Below are 16,796 nucleotides of genomic sequence, written 5' to 3'. Positions count from 1 at the left end.
ATCTTAGACTGGATCGTTTGGATCTGTCGTCTGCTTTCCATAACTCTTACCTGTTTTCTAATTCTTATTTTATAGCTTTCTCCGGCAAATTCTAGGATACTGCCCCTGTTTGTCTTCTATTCTATTCTAGTGATATGATTCTCTGCAGTATCAAGTCTACTGCTGAATCCAAAGCTTTGCTTAAAATTCAGCTCTCAGATTTTTCTTTTACGATATACATTTCTAACGACAGATTATTTTTAACTATCTGCACTGGCTTTATAAATACATGAGTCTTTTCTCTTTAACAACGTTCTGAGAATAAAATTAAAAGTCCTCAAAGAAAGTTGTCAGCCCCTCTTTTTTTTCTGTAACTCTTTGGTTAAATTGTTGCTATTCATTCCTAGTTTTATTTGCTTTATGACAGAGAAAATGTCCTTCACATTTTTAGTTATTGGACTTTATTGAGATTTTCCTGTATTCTTGCATACAATTGATTTGTGTTATGTTCCAAGAAAATTTCAAAATAACTTTTCACTGTGCATGTGGAAAATGCTATTTAACCATTGTATGAGTATTATGTAAGGTATGTTATACCTTATTATAAAAATCTCTATATTTACTTAATTTAAATTTTTTTGAAGGGCTGAGATTTATGTTAAAAGCTGCAATTTTTATTTTTATTTTTTTAAGGATTTTATTTATTTATTCATGAGAGTCAGAGAGAGAGGCAGACACAAAGGCAGAGGGAGAAGCAGGCTCCATGCAGGAAGCCCGATGTAGGACTCTGGGATCATGCCCTAAGCCAAAGGCAGATGCTCAACCGCTGAGCCATGCAGGCATCCCAAAAGCTACAATTTTTATAAATGTGTCCATTTTTTCCATAGTTCTGTTTTTGTCTTATATATTGTTCTCAGCCATATAATCATTATGCATTCTCTCTTTTATCAAAGTAAATAGTCTTATTTCTCATACTATATTTATTCAAAATTTATTTTTTCTATTGCTAGTGTTGAAACCACTTCCTTATCAATATTTGCTAATTTGGGGGCCCCTGGGTTGCTCAGTGCTTGAGCATCTACCTTCAGCTCAGGTTGGGATCCCGGGGTCCTGGGATTGAGTCCTACATCAGGCTCCCCACAGGGAGCCTGTTTCTTCCTCTGCCTATGTCTCCGCCTCTCTCAATGTCTCTCATGAATAAATAAATAAAATAAAATCTTTAAAAATTTCTATTCTATTTCTTTCTTTCTTTCTTTCTTCATTATTTTAGGTTTTTTTTTTTTTTTTTTTTTTTTTTTAGAGAGAGAAAGAGAGAGAGAGAGACAAGGAGGGAGAGGGCAGGAGGGACAGGGATAGAGAGAGAATCCCAAGCAGGCTCCATGCCCAGCAGAACCCCATGCAGGGCTGAATCTCAGGACCCTGAGATCATGATCTGAGCTGAAATCAAGAGTTTGATGCTTAATAGACTGAGCCACCCAGGCATCCCTCTAATTCTTTAAACTCTGAGAGTTAGATGTGTCCTCTGAAGCAATACGTGGTATCTGATGAAGCAAAATCATGTAGAGCTGAGGAAGTTTCTGTTACTGACTGGTACCTTACTTTCTCCTTTGCTCTGCTCTACTTACTACTTGATTTGTGTGTGTGTGTGTGTGTGTGTGTGTGTGAACTACACCTATTGTGTATCGCTTCTTAATAAGTTACAGTGATCTAATTATTATTATTTTTTTAAAGATTTTATTTATTTATTCACGAGACACACACACACACACACAGAGAGGCAGAGACACAGAGGAGAAGCAGGCTCCATGCAGGAAGCCTGACGTGGGACTTGATCCTGGGACTCCAGGATCATGCCCTGGGCCGAAGGCAGGCACCAAACTGCTGAGCCACCCAGGGATCCCCCACAGTGTTCTAATTAATTAGTGAAGAAATGTTTCCTTTCTAGTAAGTCTTAAGATACTAGACTTGAAAAGTTGGTCTACCTAAAAAGTACCTTGTAACACGGGTATTGGTATAAATATAAGGAATTAACATATCAATCTTTTTTATGAAATGAGCTAGAGACCATTGGATATGCAGGAAAAAGTGCAGAGTGACTCTTTACAAATTTTTCCTGTGTGTCTGAGACTTAGTTACTTCATCTATAAAATGGAGTCATCGGTCTTTCCTAATCATAAAGCTTTCCTTCTCACTAAGAAGTTTTATAACTGTAACTAAAAATAAGACAGATCCAAGTACTTATTTAGAACATAGGCATTTAGGAGAAGATGCACAAATTTTCTGAAATACAGTTTAGAATATAGTGTGTCTTATGAACAAAAGAGGTGATAAATGATTTGAATAAGTGAAGATATGCTATTGAACTATTTTTTTTCCTGTGGATTTGGTTGTTGTGTTTTGGTTTTTATGCATATAAAAGTTTAATGTGGTGAGTTCAATAGCTAAAGATATTTCTTTCACAGAAAATATGCATTTCTAAGCTGTAGCTGGGGGCTCACACATTTATCCATTTAGTCATTCAATATTAAGTGATCACCAACTCTAAGGAAAAGTGCAAGGTAGGCTAGGCACTGTGCATTGATAATTATAAAATGAATGATACATCAAACCCTGGAGACATTTGCTTGATAACTATCACTGTGATTTGATGACTCTGGGAGCCAAAAAAAAAAAGGGAGGCTTTGATTTTAGCACTAAAATAATATGTAGCAGCAGGTGTTTTATTGAATGCTAGTTTTTATAGGGCATCATTAATGTCAAGAATTTATTACATACATCTGTATGTGTATATTTAATATAATAATGTTCATATTAAATGCTAAGAGAAATATTTGCCATACTTGCCAAAGAAATTCTTCTACTTTTGTGTTTGCTCATTTATTAGGACATCATGATGGATGCATGTTCCATGGAAAATCTTTGGGATATGGTTGGTTGGAGAATAAGTATAGGTGCAGATAGACTGAACACCCTGTGTAGCACTCTGGCCAAATCCTGAAGAGTCTTTTTTATTTAAATAAACAAACAAGCAAGATCAAGAAGCAACTGATGAAGGTAAGGGGAAGTGACTTTTGATTTATTCATTCTTTCAACAATTATTCCATGATTCCTATAGCTGTAACTACATGTTTAATGAGGACATAGAATCAGTCTCAGAGAATTCAGTGCAAAGTTTCCTCTCTGAGTGCATCACCAATAATTTTGTAGGAAATCAAGTTAATATCACATTTGCTATATCTGCAAAACAGGCTAGAAATAAATCCAGAAGATATCTACTGTATGATGTTTCACAGCAGTTCTCAGAATAACTGAATAAAGTCAGAAAGACTCTGAACTGAGAAGACAGAGTTATCTGAAAAATCTTCAGATTCTGGAGGAAAGTTCTCTTGGCTTTGGTCTTTTTTTGTTTTCCTATGAGATGCCAATTCCTAGATGTGGCATTGGCTCATGTACTACATACAGCTCTATTTTGCAGCTGCAAAGTAAATGAGGGGCCAGGAGGGGGAGCAGAAGTTAAGATCTTGCAGCCAGACCACCCTAAAATTGATGATAAAATGATTAATGCTGATGACATATGGAGAAGTAAACAAGGCCAGACAGAGAACACTGCCAGCGGGTACCCAAGGATAAAGAGTGAGGACTTCCAGAATGAATTATAGGACAATAACTGAGAAAAATCCACATGTGCAATTTATTAAAATGGGGGAACTGTAGTAAAAGATAAACTATTTCTCAAATATAAATGGAAGTGGTGGGTACATATGTTCTAGCCAGACAATGATGCTTCCTTGTGTCACTATTATGAGAAAAGAATGAGGCTTGGCAAGTTTGTGTGTTGATTATCCATGAGATTCACAAAAATAGGCTACAGCTTTCAAGTAAATAGCTATCCTATGGTAAAATACACAGTGATGCTTTTGTTTGTGTGTTTTTCTTTTTCTTTTCTTTTCTTTTTTTTTCCTTTTTTCTTTTATCCCCCCAGGAAGCACAGGACAGACCTAGGTAGCAGTACGGTTGAAAATTAGATATTTTAAACTTCCTCTATGTTTTCAGTTCTACAAAGAATAAGGCATGAAGGAGTATTCCACATGATGGTTTTAAATTTTCCACATCCTGGTCTTGATATACTCTCATATGGAAAATACTAAGAGAAAAAGCCCTAGGGATGAATAAAGGATGAGCCAGATGATAACAATTGTTAGATATTGATTTTTTCTTGTCTAAGGTTACACGCCCTCATGCTTAGTGTCCATTACAAATATACTTTGGTTCTTTAAAAAGTGAGTCATATTGCTATCTGAGTATGCCATTCTTTCACAAATATATTGTAAATATGTTGATTTATGAACAAATCTATGCATTTTATATTGTCATGCAAGTGTGCTTATGGCCTTAGTGCTATACAGACCTCTTTTCAGAAAGACTGAGGAGTCTTTTCAGAAAGACTGAGGAATTTTAAAAATTCCTCTGCAAAAGTTATAATTATCAAACTGTCTTTTGTCCTTCCACTAACCTATGTTAGTTTATGACACATCCATGTCACTCAATAATATTGACTTTGTTTACTCTTCTCTGTCTCCCTATCTCAGAGAACAAAAAAATAAACAAATGAAAATGAAAAATATATCCCACTGAGACAAGAATTATGACTCTCATGTCAACTTTTGCATGATCTTTTGGAATTGTGGTTGTGATGTCAGGTGTTTATACGTCTATGCATCCTCAGCTAGTCAATGATATTAGAGAAAACACAAGTCTCAACTATTGTTTTCCATGCTTCCTCACACCTTCTCCGACTGACCACGACTGTGTTGCTCTGTATGTCATGCATTCTATGCTCAGAAAACCCATTGGTCTTGACCGCAAGATAGTATGGTGTTTGTTTTCAAAAACTTGAAAAATACGGTGGAGTTAAAAGAGGCATACATTTTTCCCAGTTCTCTCTCTTACTGGGTTTATGACTTACACAGAGTCTAAGATTCCTATTTGTGATGGGAGGTTAACCTTGTTATGATTACTTTCTCTAAAGAGCTTTCTGAAAATGAATAAGTATAGCGGGCAGCCCAGGTGGCTCAGCGGTTTAGCGCTGCCTTCAGCCCAGGGTGTGATACTGGAGTCCTGGGCTCAAGTCCCACATTGGGCTCCCTGCATGGGGCCTGCTTCTCCCTCTGCCTGTGTGTTTCTCATGAATAAATAAATAAAACCTTTAAAAAAAAAGAAAAGAAAGAAGTATAGCATTTACATGTATGGCTCCGAGGCCTGGCACAGAGTAATTGGTTAGCAGCTGCAGTCTGACCTCACATCTATAGAAAAATTTAGTATCCCTAGCCAACATGGTTATTCTTTAATACATCTTTATTTCATTATGGAAGTGGCAAAATCATGTCATAGGAAAACAGGCAAGTGGAAAATAGTACAAAAATAGCTTCCTGCTATGTATTCTATAACACATAATAAAGTTTAGGGCATTTTTTCTGTTCTTTCTTCTTTGATGACATGATGTTTCACTTTATCTTGTTAATCATTCTGTACCCGCAATTTGGCACATTTCTTTTTTTCATATTGCTTCATAATTATGCAATTCTAATAGCCACAGAAAACTTCATATCAGAGAAACATTTAATTTTTTGAAAAAAAATCTATCTTTAAAAATTTATCTAAAACAAATGCACTTACAACAATTACTCTTTGTATATCTATTAAAAATGAGTTTATTGATGTGCACTGTGAATGGATTTATTATATGACCGTCCTTGCCACACAACTTTTCTTTTTTAGTTTATCCTTTCAGCATGAGGCAATTTTTCAATTACCTAGTGTCCAAAATGTATTCTGTTTTAAATATCTTTTAGATAGAATAAATATAGTACACCAAAAAAAAGAAAAGATACCACAAAGAACTGGACACACTAACAAATGCACTATATGTGGAAATGATGGATTTTACCAGAAGTAAATTACTTATCTGCCAGGATCTCTAAAAATATTAACCTAGCAAAAGCAGTTGCTGAGAACAAAGAACATTTTTCGCCAGATTTTTTTCTTTATAAAATGTTTTGAGAAATTTGTTGATCAAAGAAATTTCTATTTCTTTTCTCATTCTTTTAAACATTATCCATGGAAGGAATTCGTCTGAGGTCCATGAGCCATGCTTGGGCTTCATGGATGACATTGGGGGTTCTGAATGTTGCTTAAATTTGTGTGCCAAATCTAGGGGATTTGTACCTTTGTAAATTGGTCTTGGGAAAGGGAAATTACTTTTGTCATAGGATCTAGTGCTGAACTTGGTGATATCTCAGGTTCCTTCCAACTATGAAGGGATGTGGCCTTTATGGTATGCTGGCTCACTTGTGTTTGGAAAGGTGTGCTCCCATACTGAGACTAGTCCTACTCTCCTACCTCTGCAGGTAAAGAATTGAGGAGGCTGCAGGGAAATGAGTATAGAATTGACAGCCAGTGGTATTTCCCTGGTATCATGAAGAAATAGGTTTGTGTAGATTGCTAGAAAACAAGCAAACAAACAAACAACCCCAAACCAATTCTTCCCCCAAGTGGCAGAATGCCCAGGCCACATATTGTTCCTTTTCCCCTTCCTCAGACTAAAAATGTATTCCTGTTTGAGGTGTTTACAACTTTTGAAAAGGAAGGAATGTGCCTAGTTTTTTCAAAATATCATCTCTTCTTTATACCTAGCAAAGAGCCTGCAAACATTCTATCACCCAGAGAAGTGAGCCCAAATCAAAAAATTATAAATATTCCTCATTTCTTTTCTTCTCTTTTTTAACATAAAATATCTGTGCATGTGCTTAAAATAATAGGAATTATTTTGTGCCTTGTAGATTCTATAATATAAAAGATAGTTAAATTGCGAAGACAGTCACAGAAAGAACATTTTCTAAAAAAGAAGTTGTGCTGTATTTCTGGAACATACAATCAGACCCAGAGATCATTATTTTTTACTTTAGGGCTGAAAATTTCCAAACTTGTGCAAAATCAAACTAAACATGTATGTGCCAAAGTGGGTGCCAGGCAAAGAGGATTACTTACATTATTTCACTTAATCCTCACAGCAAATTGAGGAGGTTGCTATTTTGAACCTCATTTTATGAGAAGCAAGCCTAGAGATAGTAGGTAACTTGCCAGAAACTTGCTCAAAGCTAATGCATAGCAAAGCTGAGAGTTATGTCCAGGTGTTTCTGATTTCATCATCTTTACTCTTTTTAGATCTTTTACCTTAGAGAGACTAGAGATCCCTTTAAGATCACATGTCAGAAAATGCATATGGGTGTATGCTTCACAGGGAATAAAAATGACATAGAATGGGGTTTTTTTTTCTAGTTTTAGTCAAGGCTGGAAAAATACTGCTGATTAATCCAGATGGGGGTGGAGAGCAGAAGCCATTACCTTGAAGGTCTGCAAGATAATGGTTTCACTACCTGACTGGGGATCCTGGAATTTGCAAATGATTACTCTAAGAGAATCACATCATCAATGTTTGAGTCATGTTTATTCTCTTGACAAAATGGATGTACTTAGATATAGAGATTATTGCTTTAAATTTGGACTTAGCAGTGCTTTCATTTATATAAAACATCCCTCCAAAGTGATAACTCATTCGCTCATTTACTCTTAATGATTCTTCTATAAATTTGTTTATGGGTGATTTCAGCTATGGGGTGTCAACTAGGGCATGGAGATTTAATGAACACTGTTATGCCAAATCCTCCATTACAACGGGAAAATGAGGCACTTTGTCCAAGACAGTTTACTAAGTGTGCTCAGGATAATGAGCTCTGCATTGTAACAAAGTGAGCATGTGTCTCCTGTTTGGTTTAGAAAAGAGCTGTATCAGAGTTGATGGCTGACCACAGTAGCTTTTACGGTGGTGCTGTTGATGCTGTAAATGATGAGTTTTCAGAACAGCCTGGCCCCAGACTCACCTTTATTTATGCTAAATTAAGAGGTCTTGCCCTTATTCTTGTGAAGCATTGGGGAAACAGAAGAGATACATATTTTCTTATTCTCTTCCTTCTTTCTTCTCTCCATTTTAGCCTCCTTCCCTCCCTCCTTCCCTCTCTCTTCTCTTCCTTCCTTCCTTCCTTGATTCCTTCCTTCCTTTGTCTTAAACAAATATACTTATGTTAGAGACGAGTTTGGAAAGGAAATGGTCTAATATAGGGACTAGCACTCCTTTTCCGTAAAAGGTCAGACAGCAATTGTTTGTTGTGGGCCATATGGTCTCTGTCTAAAATATTCAATTCTGTTGTTGTAGCAGCACAAAAGCGCTATAGATAATACTTGAACAAATAAGCATGACTGCGTTCTAATAAAACATTATTTATGGACACTGAAATTTGAATTTCATATAACTTTCAACATCATGAAATAGTCTCTGTTAGATTTTTTTTCAACAATTTAAAAATGTAAAATTTCATAGCTCATGGGCCTTACAAAAATAGGCACTAGTAGAAGTCTGTGTCAAAGGCTAGTTCAGCCTGATGTGTATCTGACTGCACATGTTTGTAAGTTTGGCAGTCAGTATTAACCTCAAAGACATTGCTTCTGCCCAAAGATCTCCTTTCCAATTTCTATCCCATGCTTAAAATTTCCAGAACTATCTTTCTCACTATCTAGACTGTTTTGTTTTTTAAGACTAAACTCGTATGAATCTTCTTTTATGAAATCTCTTACCTTCTACATTAGCCTGCTAGGGCCACCATAACAAAATACCACAGACAAGGTGGCTTAAATAACAAAAATTTATTCCTCATAGTTCTGTAGGCTGGAATTCCAAAATCAAGGTGTTGGCAGGGTGGTTTCTCCAGAAGCCTCTCTCTTTGGCTTGTAGATAGCCACCTATTCATTCTGTCCTCACATGGCCTTTTCTCTGGTGTCTTATCTTCTTATAATGATACTAGTCTTATTGGTTGAGAAACTTCCCTATTAAGTTCACTGAACCTTAATTTCCTCTGTAAAGGTCTTACCTCCAAATGTAGTCACATTCAACATATAAATTTGGAGGGCAGACACAATTCAGTCCATAACATTCTCAATCAGATGTGCAAAACTTAAGAACAAAAAACAGTAATCAAGGTAAATAATATTTTCATGCAATATTTTAAAAAAATCAATGCAAAAGAATCAATGATAAAAATAATCAAAATTTTAAATAGACAGGTTCTGTAGTACTGATATCTTCCTTTTCTCTCAGGCTTTGCAATGGCTTAGTGTGATATTGACTTCCTCCTTACTCCTTCAGCCTATCCTTTTTGGTCCCTTTTTAACTGATAATGCATAGCTTCTCCTTCCCTGATTGTGAATTTTTTGAAAGCAGGCCTTATATTTTATGACTATTCATCTCCCCAGTTTCTAGTCACCATCTGGCACAAAGTAGGCACACAGTAACTATTTCCTTGTTCAAATGCAGTCACTGCATGCTTTTAAAATGTATGCCCTCTGAGGAGCGTCATGGGGGTTAATGAGGCATTTGAATATTTGGAGCACTTTTAAAATCAGAAATGTGTAGATTAATGAGTTACAATGAACTTTCTCATTATAAGAATCATAAAAATGATGAGAAAGTTTTGAGAAAGGCAAATATATGTGGAAATCTTGAAGAAAATGGAAGGAGATGCTTGCAATGTAGTAAATGATGGGATGGGGCCTAATGCAAGGTGGGAGGAAAAGCATAATATTTCTGTGCAGTAAGCTGTACAGGAGGTTTGTCATTGTGGGATACCTCCTTAAACACACACCTCTAATTTGAAATTTATAATTGAGAAACAAAGGAGCAGAGAAGTTAAGTGACTTATAGCCCATAGCCAGTGAATAGATTAGAGAGGATTTGAATCACTCTGAATCCCATAAGAGCTACTTCCATAAAATTGTATTTGGGTGCACATTAAGGAATAGACATTATTCTTCTCTTAAGGGATTTACATTTACATAAAAGAATAACAAAGAGCAGTGTAAATCATTAATGGCTTCAGGGTTCTGGAACAACATTCTACTCTTTCAAATTTTTCTTCTCAGATAGATAGTTAGAAGCTTGAGAATAAATGCTCTTTTATTCAGCCATATATTTACCATCGTGCCATGGATTATGATGAATGAATGTCTGATGATGTCATTGCAATTCTACAAAAGTTAGAGGAGACAGTGTTTCTCAGATTAGGAGGAAAGTTTCCCAGGTTAGCAGTGTCCTCACTCTTTGGATACACTCAGCCACAGAGCTCCATGAAGGACATCCAATTGTCCTTATGGTTCCTTAAGGAATTTATGGCTTCTTCCTCCTCAGATATGACAATATTATTGTGATTGCTTCTTTGGCATCCATTCACTAGAGAACTGATTCTTGGTCTTTTACTATCCTGGATTTATCTTTTAGGAACATTCTCTTATTTTCAGTTATTTCCAGCCTCCCTGATATCTTACCACCACTACTATTCAAGGTACTAAATTTCATTGCTCTTTGCTTCCTGTCCTGCAGCAGGAATCTTCCCTGTCTTACCAGGGAAGTGTTTACATTTGCTGGCATATGTTACCATGTCCACTGCTTGCTTCTGAGACTACATTCTTACAACTACTGATTACTCTTCCATATTATGAGTAGGATAATAAGACAGAGGAAGATGTGCGAGATCTGAGGGCATCTGCTGTTGTGACTTTGAGGATTGTGTGATTGCCCAGTAATCATCATACCCTTACTGGGGTTGAATGTTTCAATGGTCAATATGTTCCCCAGAGATTCAGAACTCAGTGAGAATTAAAGACTTCCCCATGTAACGTCTAATAGTGGCAGCAGAAAAACTGTGGGGAAAAGTTATACCCATAATGTGGGTAAATGCTGAGAAAGAGGAAATTGAATAAAAGATGTAAACTTTGGGACCCCAACCTCCTTTCTGCCTGTAAGGATAGAGGAAGCTGGAATATGGAGGCAGGGGACACTGGTCTTAGCACCGAGAGACTGAAGACATCACGGCTAGGTCACTCACTATTTATGTAACCACAAAGTTACTTGATTTTTATTTGCCAATATGTAGGAGATAATAACATCCTCATCTTAAAATTCTTGAGGGTATTAAAAGAGATGCAATGAAGTGTAAGAAGCAGAGTCAGCCATCTTGCTTTGGCACTGTAATTCATTTTATACTTAAAAGTTATATATACATATTTTTAAAATGTATAAATTTTAGGTCCAGCAAAATCTGGATTCATGGTTGTTTCAATATTTCTTCTCTTAAAATACATTTAATATCAGATACTAGGAGTATACGAGGTCTTAGGGCACACATACTTTTTTTAACCAATTCTAACATAACATAAACACACACACATAAACATAAAAGCACAAACTCTAAAGGAAAGAAAACATTGATATAGGAATTTCACATCATAACAGACATTATATCTATTTATTTCAATTACATCACAACCTGTGTGTATGCATACATAAAACATATTGTATATAGTTGTTGCCATAGCCTATTTACATTTCAGGTTTCACTGTGATCTCCCTGAATGGAATAGCTGGAAATAGGCCTGGAACACAAAAGAAGAAGTTAGCTTTATATGAAAGTAGACTCTTCCTTTATTTTAATAATGAATTGGAAATATGTCTAACATATTCCAAGTCTAAGCACTTACCATTTGACAGGGATTGTTCTAGGTACTTGAACAATGTTAACTTACTTAATCTGCAGGAGTACTTTGAGAGATAGTTTCTATCACTGTTTTGGATATAATGAGGGAAAAATAAAGGTGCAGAATATGTAAGCCACTCCTCTGTACTCACAGAGCTCTCCAGTAGAGGAGCTAGGGCTTAAAGCCAAGTTGTCCTACTATAGAGGCCACACCCTCAGCCACCATGATAAACAGGCCACTTTACATAAAAAGAAGACATGTTATGAGGGTAAAGATGAAGAAGATTAATAAATTTAGGGGTGTTAGAAGATAACACTTCTATAGTATGAATTTAACTTTTTAAGTAAATAAATGTGGCTTTTGAATGAACACTAATGCCAGATTGATGGTTAAAAGTGCATTGAGGCAAGGAAAAGATATAAAGTAGTTATCTTAGAGGAACGTAAAGTGAATTTACTAGAGAAACATAGTAGGATTTTTGGATAGTGCTAGTTTGAAGGCTATAAACATAAAATAGAATGATCAGTCAGCATCATTTGGGGATTTTCCCCTAGCAACCTTCAGCTGCTTGACTGTTTATTCTAGGCAAGTGTATTTGTTAGGGATCTCCAGACAAACAGTACAATATATATATATATAATATATGGAGATTCATTATAGGAATTGGCTCACATGATTATGGAGGCCAAGAAGTCCCATGATCTGCCATCTGCAAGCTAGAGAACCAGGAAAACTGGTGGTATAATTTCAACCCAACTACGAACACCTGTAAATCTACAAGACTGATGGTATAAATCTTCATCTGAGAACCAGGAATGCCAATGTTGGAGGTGCCAAAAGATGAATGTCTCAACTCCAGCAGAAGGGGTGATCTTATTCTTCCTCTGCCATTTTGTTCCATTTAGGCCATTAAGAGATTTGGATGACCACTAACCACTATCAGTGAGAAAGATCTTTACTTAATCTACTAACTCAAATGCTAATCTGTTCTGGGGACACCCTCACAGACACACTCAGAAATAAAGTTTTAGCAGAAATCTGGGTATCACTTAGCCAAGTCAAACTGATATGTAAAATTAAACATCATAGCAGGCATTTAAGTTTTATTCCTAATTAGTTACTGCCTGATAATTATGTCAGAATAGAGACAAGAGGTGGAATTATGTGTATGTTCAAGGTACTGGTTATAATTTTTTTTAAGATTTATTTATTCATGAGAGACACACACACACACAGAGAGAGAGAGAGAGAGAGAGAGAGAGGCAGAGACACAGGCAGAGGGAAAAGCAGGCTCCATGCAGGGATCCCGATGTGGACTCGGGATCTGGGACTCCAGGATCACGCCCTGGGCCGAAGGTGGGCCCTCAACCGCTGAGCCACCCGGACTACCTATAGTTTTTAACCATAAACTCTGCACTAGGCAAAGAGAGATGTGAGGGCAAGCCAGGGTGTGAATAGTTTAATGAGGATAAAGAATTGTTAGAATAGGGATCCCAAGTAACTAAGTTGGCAAAACCAGAAAGAATGATCTGAAATTAGAATTCTAGATTCCAAAGCTTTGAAAGAGGTGATGCTGTGGTTGATAACAATATCTAGGTTTGGGATATTAGTGTGAGTGACTAGGAATTTCCAAAGAAAAACATTGCTTAAGAGATCAAGGAACTGAAAGGCTAGGGCTTCTGCAGTGAGAAAACAGTGGAAGGAGGAGTTGGTGGTGAGGAATTTCCTGGGCCAGTTTGTAATTCTATCAAAGAATTGAAGGAAAGTGATGAGAGAGTGGTGAATGATAGTAAATCAGTTGTCAGAATGACATGTGTTTCAAAGGATATGAAGTTTTGATGGAAGAAGGTAGAACAATGATCTAGAGTAGAGGGATATTGCCAGAAAAGAGGGGTGTGGGGAGTTGGGCAAAATGAGTGAGGGACAGAGGGAGATTCAGGCTTCCAATTATGGGATGAGTAAATCACAGGAATAAAAGGCACAACATAAGGAATACAGTCAGTGATATTGTAATAGTGATGTAAGTTGACAGTTGCTACCATTAAGGTGAACATAGCATAATGTATAAACTCATCTAATTGCTAAGTTGTACACCTGAAACTAATATAACATTGTGGGTAAACTATATTCAAATAAAAAATTTTAAAAATAAAAAAAAGAATGATCTTGGAAAATTGCAGACTGTGGGCCAAAGCTACTCACCACTTCTTTTTTTAACAGTTTTATTGGAACACAGCCAAACCCATTCAGTTATGCGTTGTCTATGGCTGCTTGGGAGCCACCATGGCAGAGCTATGCTGTGACAGACCTTATCCCTTTTTAAATGGAAAATATTTACTTTTTGTATGATTACAGAAAGCACTTGCCAACCTCTGAGTTAAAAACAAAAGTACTATTAGGAATATCTATTGTGCATTTAAACCCCAAGATGCATGTAATATGGAGGGGGAAATACTTCTATTTCAGAGAACTGCAGGGAAAGCTGCATCCAAAGAATGCCTCCAAATTTTTGTGAGAGTGAGGTGGTGTAGAGAAAGTTTGGAGTAGATACCAGTTATATCAATTCAAATTTTCTCCACATAACAAAGTCTAAAGAGAGACGGCCACTGACAGTTTCAGGAATCTGAAAGTGTTGTCATGACCCAGAATATTTTCTGGCTTTCTCCTCTGCCATCTTTAACAGGTTGGGTTTTTGGTCCTTAGGCTTTTCACTGCATTGTCTCAATATTAAAACAGCATTCAAATCCAGGAAGCTGGAGGTGGGCCTGGGGTGGCAAGAAACTGACCTCCCCCAAGCAGTTCTTGCTTTTCATCAGTGAAGTAAATTCCCCAAAAGTCTGTTCAAAGGTTGCCCTTACTGAATCGATGGTTAGAGCTTTATCAAATTGACGCACCTTTTGAATGTCACAAATCAGCTATCTAGCAAAGGTGAAGGTGAATGCCGTGATTGACTTAGACTCATAATGGCTCATTGCTATCCTGAACACTTTGAAATTTAATAAGGAGGAGATGGAATAGGTGGCATGTGTGTGTCATGTACTTTAGGGGATCTTACTGTTCTTTTACACTCAGTTTCAGAAAGCACACCAGGGAAGGTCAGGTAGAATGGAAAGGGAGGAAAGAAGCAGTCAGGTCCTTGAAGGCATAAAGCTTTATAAGGCTAATAATCTGGGTGATGGTTGATGCCCTGAGTGGTTTAGATTAGTAGTGCTGACTAACAATGTCGAGGGGGTGGGCCGGTGTTATTGGAGTGGACCAGTTAGACATTCAGATGATGGCATTCAATCAAAGTTGCAGTTTAAACCAGAGGTACTCAAGGAGTGGGCAAACTTGTTATGTATCCACAGCAAGACATATACAGGAAGTGAGTATTAACATTCAGAATCTTATATAGCAATGGTACACTACTGGGCATTTTGATTGTATTTTCCTCAAGTATTTACCTACGATAAATTAGGAGGAACAGGAGACAGCAACACCAAACATCAAAAAGCCATTCCTTTACCGTAAGAGTGAAGTCTAGCTTACTGAGGATACTTATCAGGAGTCTCTAGGCCACTGGTGAGTACTATACTATATAGTTGTGTTCTCTGCAGAGAAACAAAGATCTCTTCAGGGAAAGGCCATCTTTATCAGCACACAGCTCTAATGACTCAAAGCAGGGTCCATCTCATATTCAGATATTTCATCCTGTTGTTTTACTTTCAGACTTTTGAAATGATTCATACTTCCTGGAACATTCTTTCCTCATTGCCATTCTACCTGCCATAACTTTGTCTGTACAGATCTCAGTAATCCTTCATAATTCAGTTCCCCAACTCTGTAAAACAGGTAAACTGCCCCTTCTAAGAGTTCCTCAGTTCTCTCTGTGATTTCTTGATTACAAAAGTGGAAGTAACATGGTTGGAGGTCCCTCAAAAATTAAACAGAATTGCCATCTGATTCAGAAATTCCATTTCTGGGTATATATTCCAAAAAGAATTGAAAACAGGTCCAGTATTCAAACAAATACATGTACAGGCACAATAACCCAAAGGTCAAAGAACCCAAATATTCATCAGTGATGAGTCATTAAATAAAATGTAACATATATACATAACGAAATATTATTCAGCCATAAAAAGGAATGAAGTACTGACACATGCTACAACATGGATGAAACTTGATACCATTGTGCTAAACACAAGAAGCCAGACACAGAAGATCACATACTGTATGATTCCATTTATGTGAAATGTCCATAATAAATAAGTCCATAGAGACAGAAGGCAGATTCATAGTTGCTAGGGGCAGGAAGGGGGTAATGAGATGTAACTGTTTTAAAGTTTTCCTTTTTTAGGGGGTTGATGGAAATGTTTTAGAAGTAGATAGAGGTAGAGATTGAACAATATTATGAATGTACTAAATACTAAATGCTACCGAACCCTTCACTTAAATGCTTCATTTCATGTTATATGATTTTCACCTCAATTGTTTTTTAAACAATGGAGGCAATTCTTCACCTTTTCTTTATTCAGACCCTTTGCAATATTACTTTGTAACTCCTCCAATCAAGGAATAGAGCTTATTTCTCTACCTTTTTAGCCTGAGTGGTACCTGTGACTAGATTTGCCCAATCAACTGTAGCAAAAACGACAGGGGCTACTTCTGAACCTGGCACTTTCCTGCCACACACAACCTCCTTGGGGATCCTGCTTCCACTGTGTAAAAAGTCTGTTGGAGGAAGAGAGTCAAAACGCTTAGCCATCCCCTCCACCTGGCTAAGATTGGTTTAGCATTGCCCAGAACTGAAGAAGTGCCACGCTTATTTTTTTTGTTGTATGGCACTGAGCTTTTGTCCTAACAGGTAATTGATAATTTCTTCTCCTGTCATGATAGAAATCATTTTTTAACTATTATTTCTTGCTTAGTCTATCTGGCAACACCATAATTACTTGAAGAAAGAGATTTCGTCTGTTTTGTTAATGTTTAATCTTAAACATAGTACAGTGCCTGATAGGTGTATGCATTTTATAAAGCCATGCTAAATGAATGAACTAATGAATGTATATTCATTTTTAGCAATGAAATTTGAGTCCTACTAAAATTGTTTATATAAAATAGTGTAATGGTTGATTTTATGCATCAAGTTGAGTGGATCATGGGTACCTGATATTTGATTAAACATTATTTCT

At 36.7% G+C, this 16,796-nt stretch overlaps 1 long non-coding RNA gene across 1 annotated transcript in view; it reads right to left on the bottom strand.

Annotated features, from left to right (window-relative positions):
- Positions 1-11,410: 11,410 nt before the first annotated feature.
- Positions 11,411-16,796, bottom strand: part of LOC144294169 (uncharacterized) — a 57,883-nt gene continuing 52,497 nt past the window's right edge. The window contains exon 4 of the long non-coding RNA XR_013361602.1: positions 11,411-11,520. This is a non-coding gene — a long non-coding RNA (uncharacterized LOC144294169). The remainder of the gene's footprint in view (positions 11,521-16,796) is intronic.

The sequence above is a fragment of the Canis aureus genome, chromosome 22 (genome assembly GCF_053574225.1).
Source record: "Canis aureus isolate CA01 chromosome 22, VMU_Caureus_v.1.0, whole genome shotgun sequence".
In the NCBI taxonomy this organism is placed as follows: domain Eukaryota; kingdom Metazoa; phylum Chordata; class Mammalia; order Carnivora; family Canidae; genus Canis; species Canis aureus.
Note: the sequence above shows the minus strand (reverse complement) of the source record. Positions and strands in the feature narration are given on the sequence as shown.